At 30.4% G+C, this 10,729-nt stretch overlaps 2 long non-coding RNA genes across 2 annotated transcripts; both read right to left on the bottom strand.

Moving 5' to 3' along the window:
* Positions 1–3,128: 3,128 nt before the first annotated feature.
* LOC122634485 lies at positions 3,129–5,746 on the bottom strand. Its single transcript, XR_006328396.1, has 3 exons — positions 5,607–5,746; positions 4,175–4,320; positions 3,129–3,199 (listed from the first exon to the last, which is right to left on the bottom strand). It is a non-coding gene; the product is annotated as an uncharacterized LOC122634485 (long non-coding RNA).
* A 487-nt stretch (positions 5,747–6,233) lies between these two features.
* LOC122634483 lies at positions 6,234–8,099 on the bottom strand. The gene is made up of 5 exons (XR_006328395.1): positions 8,012–8,099; positions 7,790–7,917; positions 7,472–7,694; positions 6,680–7,391; positions 6,234–6,601 (listed from the first exon to the last, which is right to left on the bottom strand). It is a non-coding gene; the product is annotated as an uncharacterized LOC122634483 (long non-coding RNA).
* Positions 8,100–10,729: the final 2,630 nt, after the last annotated feature.

Genomic DNA, 10,729 nt, shown 5'->3' with positions numbered 1-10,729 from the left:
AGATGTGTAATATAATTGACAGGTACGTATATGAGATTGCAAAATTCCATATTATTAAAAAATACACTGTAAAATATAGAGAAAAAAATATATAATTTTCTATAGTGTATTATAAAAGAATATATGTAGTATTGGATAGAAAATTGTGTAAAGTAGTGTATAATATGTGTAAAGTAACTGACAGATACGTATATGGAATTATTGTAAAATTGTATATACGAAATATAAAGAAACAAATCTATGAAAATAAATCTTTGCGTTAGATATTGAATGATATAAAATTGATCTGTGATTTATCTTACCGATAGAATTCTTTGGAATTCTATAGAAGTTCGTAGTACACACTTCGAGCTTTGTGGATAATGAATCTTCAATGAATTTAATGGCTCTTGATTCGTATCGTTTTCAAATATTTGAAAATATTTTGAATATCAAATATTTTCTTTTGAATTAAATTGATATATGAAATAATTTCTTTTAGATGACTTGAGTTTTCTTTTGAAAGAAACTGAGGCTATGACTATGATCACAGAGAATCACTGTTCACAACCGTTCGGTTGCAGAGTCTGCCTACTTTTGGCGAATTCTGTAACATTCAAATATGAAAAAGATCCCGGCTCCCCCACCAACTGTATTCCCGTCTAGAACTCCTGACCTCGTACGTCATCAAAATAAGCATGCGCGCTTCAGATCCCTCCCACTATTGAGACTGCTCCACGTTTCTGATTCGTTTATAAAAGTAAAATTCCCGGTAATCCCTACATGATGTTCCGAACATACGAGGATCAATACTACTGTGGTGGGAAATATGTCTTTGGATTTATTTTGCTGTCCTATTTCGATTTCTTTTTTTTTTTAATTTTCTTCATAGGTCATCCTGTATATTGGTTTTCTTTTCATCGTTTAATATATTTAGAACTCAATTATCTCTACATGTTTTCGTGGATGGGAATATCTTTTGGTATTTATATGTTTATATTTATTCATATTTAATTGGAGAAAAGATTGATATATACACATACATATGGAATTAAGGGATAGAAAGGAGAAAATTTTAAAAATTTTATTTCGAAGGATTACTGTGTACCCGACTATATACGATAAAGAGAAACGTTAGAGAAAAGAATGATAATTTATATTTTCCTACGTAATCTAGGACGTAGAATACGAAATATTAGATTACTAAAATTTAAAGTGTATTTCTTTCTTTGAAGGTACCTAAGAGAACATTTTTTTAATTTCTAGGAAAATGTCATGGTCCATCTGAAAAAATTAAACTGACGTGGTACGTTTTCTCGGTCAAAGCATACGGCTAATTGAATAATGCGAATCTACAAGCGCTTAATTACATTGTGTATACTAACCATATTATCCAGTACTTCGTTGTGGTTTATTCAAAGAATGATAAGAAAGAAGTTCCTGTTATACTTGAAACTGTTATTTCGTAAATAAAGATTCATTCATAGCATACGCACATAAAGACCCATGCGCGTCCGCTGTTGAATTCCCGCCAATTGAGCTGGAACCTATAAGCGGAAGAATTCATGCAAACCGAGGAAGGTAATAATGACCTGCTCGATACAATAGTACTAGGTGATACGTATACCGATACGTGTATTTCTCTCAAACCCCTTTAGAACTGATAAAACAAAAGAAGTCGCGCTGAATTGCAAACCAAGTGGTCCTGACAAGTAATACCGTTTTGAATAACGTACGTTAAATCGAATATTTCTCTGGAATATTCTTTAGAAATACACATCGAGAATATTATTTGGCTTACACACTTTTTGATGAATATTATCGCTCCAGCAGTTTGGAATATTGAATTTAAAATCTCTTCTCCTGTCAATTAAAACGAATTATTCACCCGTGAATAATTTAAATTAATGGCACGACGACGATGCGTAGATGTAAAGGTAGGATTAATACATTTTGTATAATTGAAATGTATCCGGACGTATTGAACTTTTAAACTACACGCGTAACATTATTATTCTGAAAGTCTTTACAAACTGATTCATATTGAAAAGATAAGCTTCCGTAAGGTTCGTATTAATTTTCTTTTTAATTCGTTTTTAAATCCGTGATTAAATTTTCCGCTCTCATAAGCAATGTTATTTCCCGTTCTTTGTATATTATAATTATTATTGGTTTCGAGCATTCATTGAATTTCCCATTGAAGGTACATCGTCTTTGGTATATTTGAAATTAAATCGACATTTGCTAGGGCAATGACCAGCAAGCGGTCAACATCCTTTTAAATTGGAATTAAATTTCCTTCTGAGATTATTATCGTTTTTCAATATTTTAATTAAGGAAAAATCAATCATCGATTGAATCGTAAATGTGCATAGCTTCCTAACTTCATCTTCGTCCCCAAAATCTTTCTCTTCTTGTTCTTCTTCTCCTTCTACTTCAAGATCCATTAACAGATTTTTCATTTCAGAGCGATCATTAATCTCTTTGTTTCTTCACTCGTAATTACACCGATGGTCCTAAAACAAATACTATTATCACGTCTATAATTACCTAAGAAAGTGCAGTTCAAATTATCATTAGATCGATATATAAGAACACTCTCAGCATTACGATTGATTTTTATTTTCCCTTATTATTTTCCTCGATGACGTCGACTACCTTTAACAATCAAAAAAGACGGACACAAATAAGATTCTCCTTTTACGAAAGAACATTACCTTGCTAAAGGAAACATTCTACACCGATTCAGATCCTCTGTCCGATCAGCCCTTTGACAACCTACCTGAACCCAATCAATTACATCCTTTATCTACAGTTGCCGTTGGACCCATTGGAAAGGAATTCTCGTTTTCCTGTCTCCTCGTTCCATCCGTAGACTTTGGTAAAACAGAAACATCTTAGTATCGTTATATCGGATTACCTTCTATGATATCACAGTATGTATTCACTACCATTACAAATTCTTTCTTGGTATATATTTTTATAAACCGTTTAAAAAGAAGGACTTTGACAAGGAAAGGAAATACCTTGTCTCTAAATGAGCACGCTCGTTTATAACGTCCCCAAAAGCTCGATAAAAATATCTGGAGATCGTCAGTAATACTCTGTAATGAAATACCATAAACCATTACCATGGTAACTCAATATGACTTCTCCACGTTTCTTTTTCCTCTTCTTTTAAATTTGACCTATATTAAAGCTTCAGGCTACGGTCGATGAACTGTAACAGAATATTGGAAATGAGCAAGCAAAGCATTTTAACATATCGATAACAGTCGACAATTCGAAAATAAAATACTTGACAATTTCATTGGGTCATGATAGATGAAGATGGAAATGCATTTAAAAAAGGAAGGATTATTCAAAATATTTTTCTTCTGATTGAAATAGGTCACAGAGAAAAATTCATCGATTGACGTATATGAATATGAAAACAAATATTTTTCAGATTACTTTATTCCATCGTGATACTATTTTTATTCTGACAAAAATATCGGAAAAATAAATATTCCACGGATAGAAAAATGTCAATAAACACGCAGCGAAACGCTTGTAAACAAAAATACGGATGATAACATATGGATGATACCATATGGGTTTTTACAATTTAGATTGAAATCAAACAGAAGTATAGGATTTAAAGGGATTTACGAAAAATTCATTTCGATTAAAACCATAATCGTTCTTTTCGCTTTCACAAGCACGTAATAGGGAATGTTGATTGACTTGAATAAACCCTATTGAAGTAGAATACATCAAAGAGACAGAGTTGAAATAACGAAGAAAGAAAAAAAAGAAGAGAATATGACGATGGATTTTCTCTGAATATGTTTCCGTAAAATTATTCCGTAAAAAGAAATAAAAACATTTTTTGATGAAAAGAAATTATTACGAGAAAAAATTTTCATCCAATATTTTTTGCAATCGAATAATATCGAAATAAGTATAACTTTCTAAAAACAAATTTCTCGGAGGATTTTATAAAGAGAAATACATTGTAATTTCCAAAAAAAATTGATATAATGGTAGGAAAGAGAGAGAGAGAGAGAGAGAGAGAGAGAGAGAGAGAGGGAGAGAGAGAGAGAGAGAGAGAGATCTTGGAACTAATTGATTTGGCTAATGTTATAAGATCGCCGGACGTTAATTGCGCTATTGACATTAAATGGCGCAATTAAATGGCCAAAAAGCAATGTACCAAATAAAATATCATTTTCGAACAAATTAATTTCTGCTTGAAATAAATCAGTAAAGCAAATCCTGAATTTTCATAAACTCGGATGCTTCTTAAATTTCTTCGGAAGATACTTCTGTTTTTCGGTTTTCTGCTGCAAACGGTCTCATCTGTAAAAAGATGATCATTATAAAAATTAATGATACATTGTTATATCATTCGAGTACATAGTGTAATACTAAGTCTATCGTTCGTATATATCTGATAGCATGTACTCATGCAGCTATAGCTTTCGCAATTTGATTTTATACATCTTCAGACAAATTAGGCTGTTTCCTAGTACGGAATAATAAATAATATATAGATATAGCTGGCATGTATAACAAGGTAGCAGCTGTCAGTTGAGGCGATAGCATTATTACGGGATTAACGCAATACATATATATATATATATATATATTAAATGTACTATCGAAATCCCGAATATCGCTTAGTCGACTCGATACTTTCTCCTCATGTTCGATTTTAATCATATGAGAAGATATCCGAATATGAACTTCACCGCTGGGATCAGATTTTTACATTTATATCAAGTATAATTTCGAAATGCATCGAATTTCATTTTTATTTTTTCTCATTCATAAGACGTAATAATAACATTTAAATGCTGCTCGTATAGATGCTTGTCCTCAAAAGTACTTGTCGCGAAATATTTGACAAATGTTCCGTTATGAGATAGATACAAAAATCAGATAAATTGAAGAGGACGACAATTCTTTGAATTTATAAAGCCCTTGCCAAAACCAATCGATACAAGTTGTTAGAAACCCAGTGGCAAATTCGTTCGAAAGATACAAGAAGAATGTTACGCGACTATGAAATTTAAGAAACACGCAAATAAGATACTTCTTTTTTTTATCCATTCTTCATCGAATGATGCAAAACTGTTTTCTGGTCTATTATTAGTTCTTTAGCTAAATCATTTACATGAATTCGTAAAAAAGTATCGTCACATAGTTTCATATCGAATACGTTTAAATCTGCTGTGTGCCACATATTGCATGGATCCCACCGATACTGCCTCGATCAATAAACATCGCAAATATTTTTCAGAGACTTTTATTTCGCTGCAGTAGTATCCTACTCTTTTTTTGTAGGAAACTTTCAAAATGTATCGATTTTTTTTTTATTTTTGATCATTTTTAAGCCGCAGTAAAAAAATCAGATAAATTAGGAAGAAGAATTCTCTTCCCTTCGAATTTGCAATCCCAAAACCAGTCGAAAGAAATGCATTTGAAAAAGGAAGGGGGAACGTTACGCCATTACAGAATTTAGAAATTTCGAAAATGGGATATTCCTATCTTTTATCCATCATTTTTCAATTGGTTCGAAATTTTGTGGTCAATTTTTAGTTCTTATCATTTATATCAGTTCATAGAAAAATTTTATAACTTACTTTCATATTGGGAAGATTGAAGCTGCTGCCTGCTGGGCCCACTGATACTGCTTCAACGAATAATATATATTAGAAATTCTTTTGATTGATTTTTAATTAACTTGAGGCTCGTTTTTTTTTTCTTTTTTTTTTTCTTTTTTTTTCTTTTTTTTTCTTTTTTTTTCTTTTTTTTTCTTTTTTCTTTTTTCTTTTTCTTCTTTTTCTTTTTCTTCTTTCTCTTGTTTTTTTTTTTTTTAAATAAATTTTTTCTATATTTTCACTCATTTTCGATATTTTAATAAATTTTATTTCTAATAAATTGTATAGAAATAGACGAATATAGTCATACCCGTTTTAGAAATACTCTTAAAAAATCAGTTACAAAAATTAAAATAAGTCACTCTCTGCCGTACACCATGCATACGACATTTCACTGCGGCAATCGAACCTTTTTCGCCTAACGATTGGGACCTCAGCGACGAAGATGTGGACGAAATATGAACTAAGTTTATCTCATTGATGTGTAAGGCTGTATTGGTTGTTTCCCCCTGACGCACACATAATGATAGGGATTGTATAGGTTCGAGCCAGTAGGTTTAATAAAGTGAAAATTCAAATTTTTCAATTTTAAATACGTATATTGTTTTTTTCACATCAAAGTACATCAAAATACATGTAGTTGCAATACGCAGATATACGATAGATTACAAAAATTTGTTTCTTGATAAATACATAGAATACAATAAATATGCGTAATATTATAGATAAGATTAGTAAATCTGTGAGAGAAAACTAAAACTTTGTCGACTGTTTTGTCAAAAATAATATGCAGAATGTAACGGAAACTCCTGCAGAGCAAACCATAAGAACGTAGCGCTGGAAGAAAAGTCTCTTGATAACGTAAAAACGAACTCGTATTTTGATCCATTAAAATAGCAGCCGGATTCGAGATGTATTTGGTATTGTTATTCATTTACTTCTTTCCCTACAGCTTGAGGATTAATATTTTCCAGATCCTATAACAATCGATAAATTATAATATTAATGGTTATAACAAATAAATGTTTATAATAAATATTTAAAAAATATTTTACCTGCAACGTAATGTATAGACGCTGCGTGTGTTGCCGTTCCTCAAACTTGTTTCTTAGCAATCGTAATTTTACCAATTGTTGCTGTTTTTGTAAGTTTTTTTTTAATGTCTGACATTGTGTTTCCATGACCATTAATCAATGGCAATGTGGTGTTCAATTTTGTTCGCTTAGCGCAATTTTTCCATTCATTTATTCATCATCGTTCGAATGGACGGCTATTATTCCCAAATTAATTGAATAATATTGCCAAATAGAAATCAAAGTGATTTTAGCGTCTACTCAAATGTTCACCACCTTTCATCATGTATTTGCCATCGTTTGTCTCTCCGCTTTGATCTAATTAGTCTGTTGGAGAGCTTTCCCCATTCTAGGGGAAGTGGATCTTTTAACCTCTCCAATTTCTCTTTTATATCATCAAAGGGTTAATCCTCCGATAGGCCCATTTATACTTTAGAGCGGAGCATTTAAACAAGCAGCTGATGTACCCTTCGCTGCGACAACCCTTCCTGTTTTCCTTTGAAAATCTGGAGATAATTCAATTAGGGATATACGTTATACCGGACCCCATAAAAATAATTGACTTTAATGAATTTCTGTAGATCCGTAGATAGTATTTTTTTGGAGGATTTTAACATAAGATATATTCCTGTGGGGGTATGCTTTCCATCTTTGCAAAATCAATTCTGTTAAACCTGGTATTATTTTAGTATGCCTAATAAAAAAGTAAGTATATTAGATTCCTAAAAATTAATGCATCAGTCTAAAATTGAAGTAAATCTGAAGGAAATATACCAAAAGTATATGCAGCCAAAAACATGCCAAGTCTTATAGAAAGATTTTATACCATAAAAACCACTTTACTGTCTATGGATTCTAATGTCAGACTCATTATTTTTTTATTTTTCAGACAGGTTTGAGGATTCACAGATAGCTTCTCTTTTGTCCTTGCTTAATGATTGTAAGAATGGAAATCAAGAAGCTTTGCTAATTTTCTCACAGAATAGAAATTTTACTCCTATAATAGAAAAAAAAACTATTTACTATTATAATAGAAAGAAATTAACAAAAATTATAGATATGTGAGGTATACAATGTGAAATGAAAACTAACCTTTTTGAATGGAGTTGGCAGTATTTCATGAAGATTTTGTTCTCTTCAACGACGAACGAAGATTCGTTTCATTCGACGGCAGATGACTTATATTTAAATATTACATCGAAAATGTGTTATTTTGTAATCTACGATTACAAATTTGAGTAATGGTCAAACAAGTAAACATTAACAAAATGAACAATACATATCGGTAAAAAACGCAGTGGAAATCATAGTTACCTGACATAATATACAATAATGTTTAAAACCTAATTGTCTTTCCATCTCATATTTTAATCTTTCATTCGTTGTAAATTAATTTGGGAAAAACGTTTCTTCGTATTTCATCGGCCGGTAATATCATCCTAGTGAAATAATTCGAATAACGGAAGCGATCAATTTGGCGCGTTTCCTAAAGGCGAGTTTTCATGAAACATTGAAAAAAACGGCTTGGAATGTATTCGTTTATTTACTTAAAAGTTATTTTGCCATAAGAGTGAAAGAAGAATGAAGAAGAAACTTGATTTGGAAATTTTGTTACAAAAAAGAATGCGATTCAAGTTGCTAAGAAAATTTGTGACGTTTAGAGATCGGTGTAGAATAAAGGCTCTTCGCAAGTGTTTCATCAAACTGTTCTCAATAACGTAGTTGTAATGAGAATGATACTAACGGCGTCCTAAAAGAATCGAACGTCGATCAAGAAACAATTTTGAACAGTTTGAAAAAAGCCCGATGTTTGCGTGCCGTGTGATTAAATAATGAAAAGTTCAATGAAACGAATTTCTATTTGCTAATCGTTGATAAAACGAAACGAAACCGAAGTATTCTTAAAACGGCTTATTACGAAGAATAATGTCATAACGAGGTTGTGATCATGAGAAGAAAGAAGAATCAACTGTTATTTCCCATTTAACCTATTGGTTGTGACATCTAATGTAAGTAATTCGAAATAATTTATTTTTGAGATAAAATACGTGAGAAGAACGTTTTTCCCAAACGATATTTCAATCTCGCATTTAACGAACGTATAGAATTATTAATAGCGTTATTAACGCACCATTTAAAATATAGATTGAGCGTAAATAATTATAACTAACGAAACGTTATAACGATAAATACATTTTAATTGACTTTATTCGAAATTTTAATAAATATTCTCAAATCAATATGCTGAAGTGAAAAGTTTAAAGCGGATTAGAGAAAATAAAATCTATTCAGACTTTTAATTGAAATTTTCAGGTCAATAAAATTTATATTGATCTTCATCCAATCTTCCAAATAATTTAAAAAAAGTAGTAAATATTGAATAAAAGTTGATCTTACATTAAGAACATCGATATTACGCTACACAGACATTACACGTATTATAGGCCTGGAAGATACATTTCTTGTACTGCGAAAGAAACACGAGATAATCTATCTGTTAACAATCTTTTCATTTTCTAAAATTTTTTTTTGCTTTTCCTTTTTTTTTTTTGACTATATTTTTTTTGAATTTTTTTTTTATTTTAATTCTTTTTTTTTTTTTTTTTTTTTAATTTTAATCAATTTTTTTTTAATTTTTCTGTAATTAAATTTTTTCTTAATGTTTACGTAAATGTAATGTGTAATATGTAACATACATATATAATATGTAACATACATATAAATACATCGATCTACTGAACCAATATATATTCTACGATTTAATATATAAATTAATATATCATACGTTTTCGAACAAATCATTTTTCTCAATTTTTATATATAATTCAATGTGTTAATGATAAATTAATGAATGAATTAATAATTTTAATAAATTAATTTATAATTTTAATTGTATACTATTTCTTAAGCAAAAATTGCAAAAAATCCTGTATTATAAGAGAAAAATGTTGTGGTACTCCACACAGAGTATCTTAAATACTTCTACAGCATTTCTAAAACTTGCCGGCACTTATACTCAAATTTAAACGTATCCAAAGATTCTAAACCGAATTTAAATTCGGATTATATGCAAGTCATTTAAAACTGCTAACAAAATTTTGATTCAAACGATTTTGCGCCACACAAGACGAGGCTTAGGATCACTACCACATTGAAATATCCAACCATTGTCCATAATAAATTTTGCGAAGAATATCTTGTCGGTCTTTAATATTTCGATGTATTACCATTCTTCCATAATACCTTTAACTTGCGCCAAGAACGGCTCAACATCTTGACCAAAAATGGATGCTTGGATCAAGATATTCTTACTTATGCGTTTTGTTGTTAGGATTTAACAAAGAATGTTCTATCTCTTACTTTCGTGTCGCTAATACCCAACAATTTACTTCGTAATCAAATAATTTGAATTAGCCGACACCGTTAAATAGCACATTGAATTAATAGTCTATTGACCTATGAAAGAATTCCTAAAGCAATTTTAAATCAATTTTTTTTTGTAAAAGTTTATGCCGCATAATCCGAAATGTATTAAATACTTTTACTTATGTGTAAATTATTCAATAAAAGCCGGCATAAAAATAAATTTTCGATTAGTTCAGGGTGTAATTAAATGCTCGGAAAAGGAGATGTAAAATTTAAAAAAAGAAACGAAACAATGGGCACCTTGGCGTAAAAAGAAGAATTATTATTATTCGGCAGAAGAATTATTCTTTCCGCCGAAGTACCAGACAAATGTAATCAGACAAATGTTCATGTTTTTATTTTTCTTTGTATCTTAAATAAAAAGAATCTTATTCAAAAAAATCTTAAATATATTTTGAATATATGAATAAAAGAATGAAAATATCATAACGGCATTAAACGATAGGCCAACATTACCTGTTATTTGAAAATTGCGAAACAATTTGCGCATAATATTAGAACCAAATTTCTAGCCTGGTGCCATTTAAAGGAGTCGTCTAAATTCTTACGACGGAAAAAAACATCTATCACGCAAGATAAAAAATACAATGTTCGTCGTTTATTTAA

This window comes from Vespula pensylvanica, chromosome 15, assembly GCF_014466175.1.
Source record: "Vespula pensylvanica isolate Volc-1 chromosome 15, ASM1446617v1, whole genome shotgun sequence".
Classification (NCBI taxonomy): domain Eukaryota; kingdom Metazoa; phylum Arthropoda; class Insecta; order Hymenoptera; family Vespidae; genus Vespula; species Vespula pensylvanica.
The sequence above is the reverse complement of the archived record's forward strand: the minus strand, read 5'-3'. Positions and strand labels throughout refer to the sequence as shown.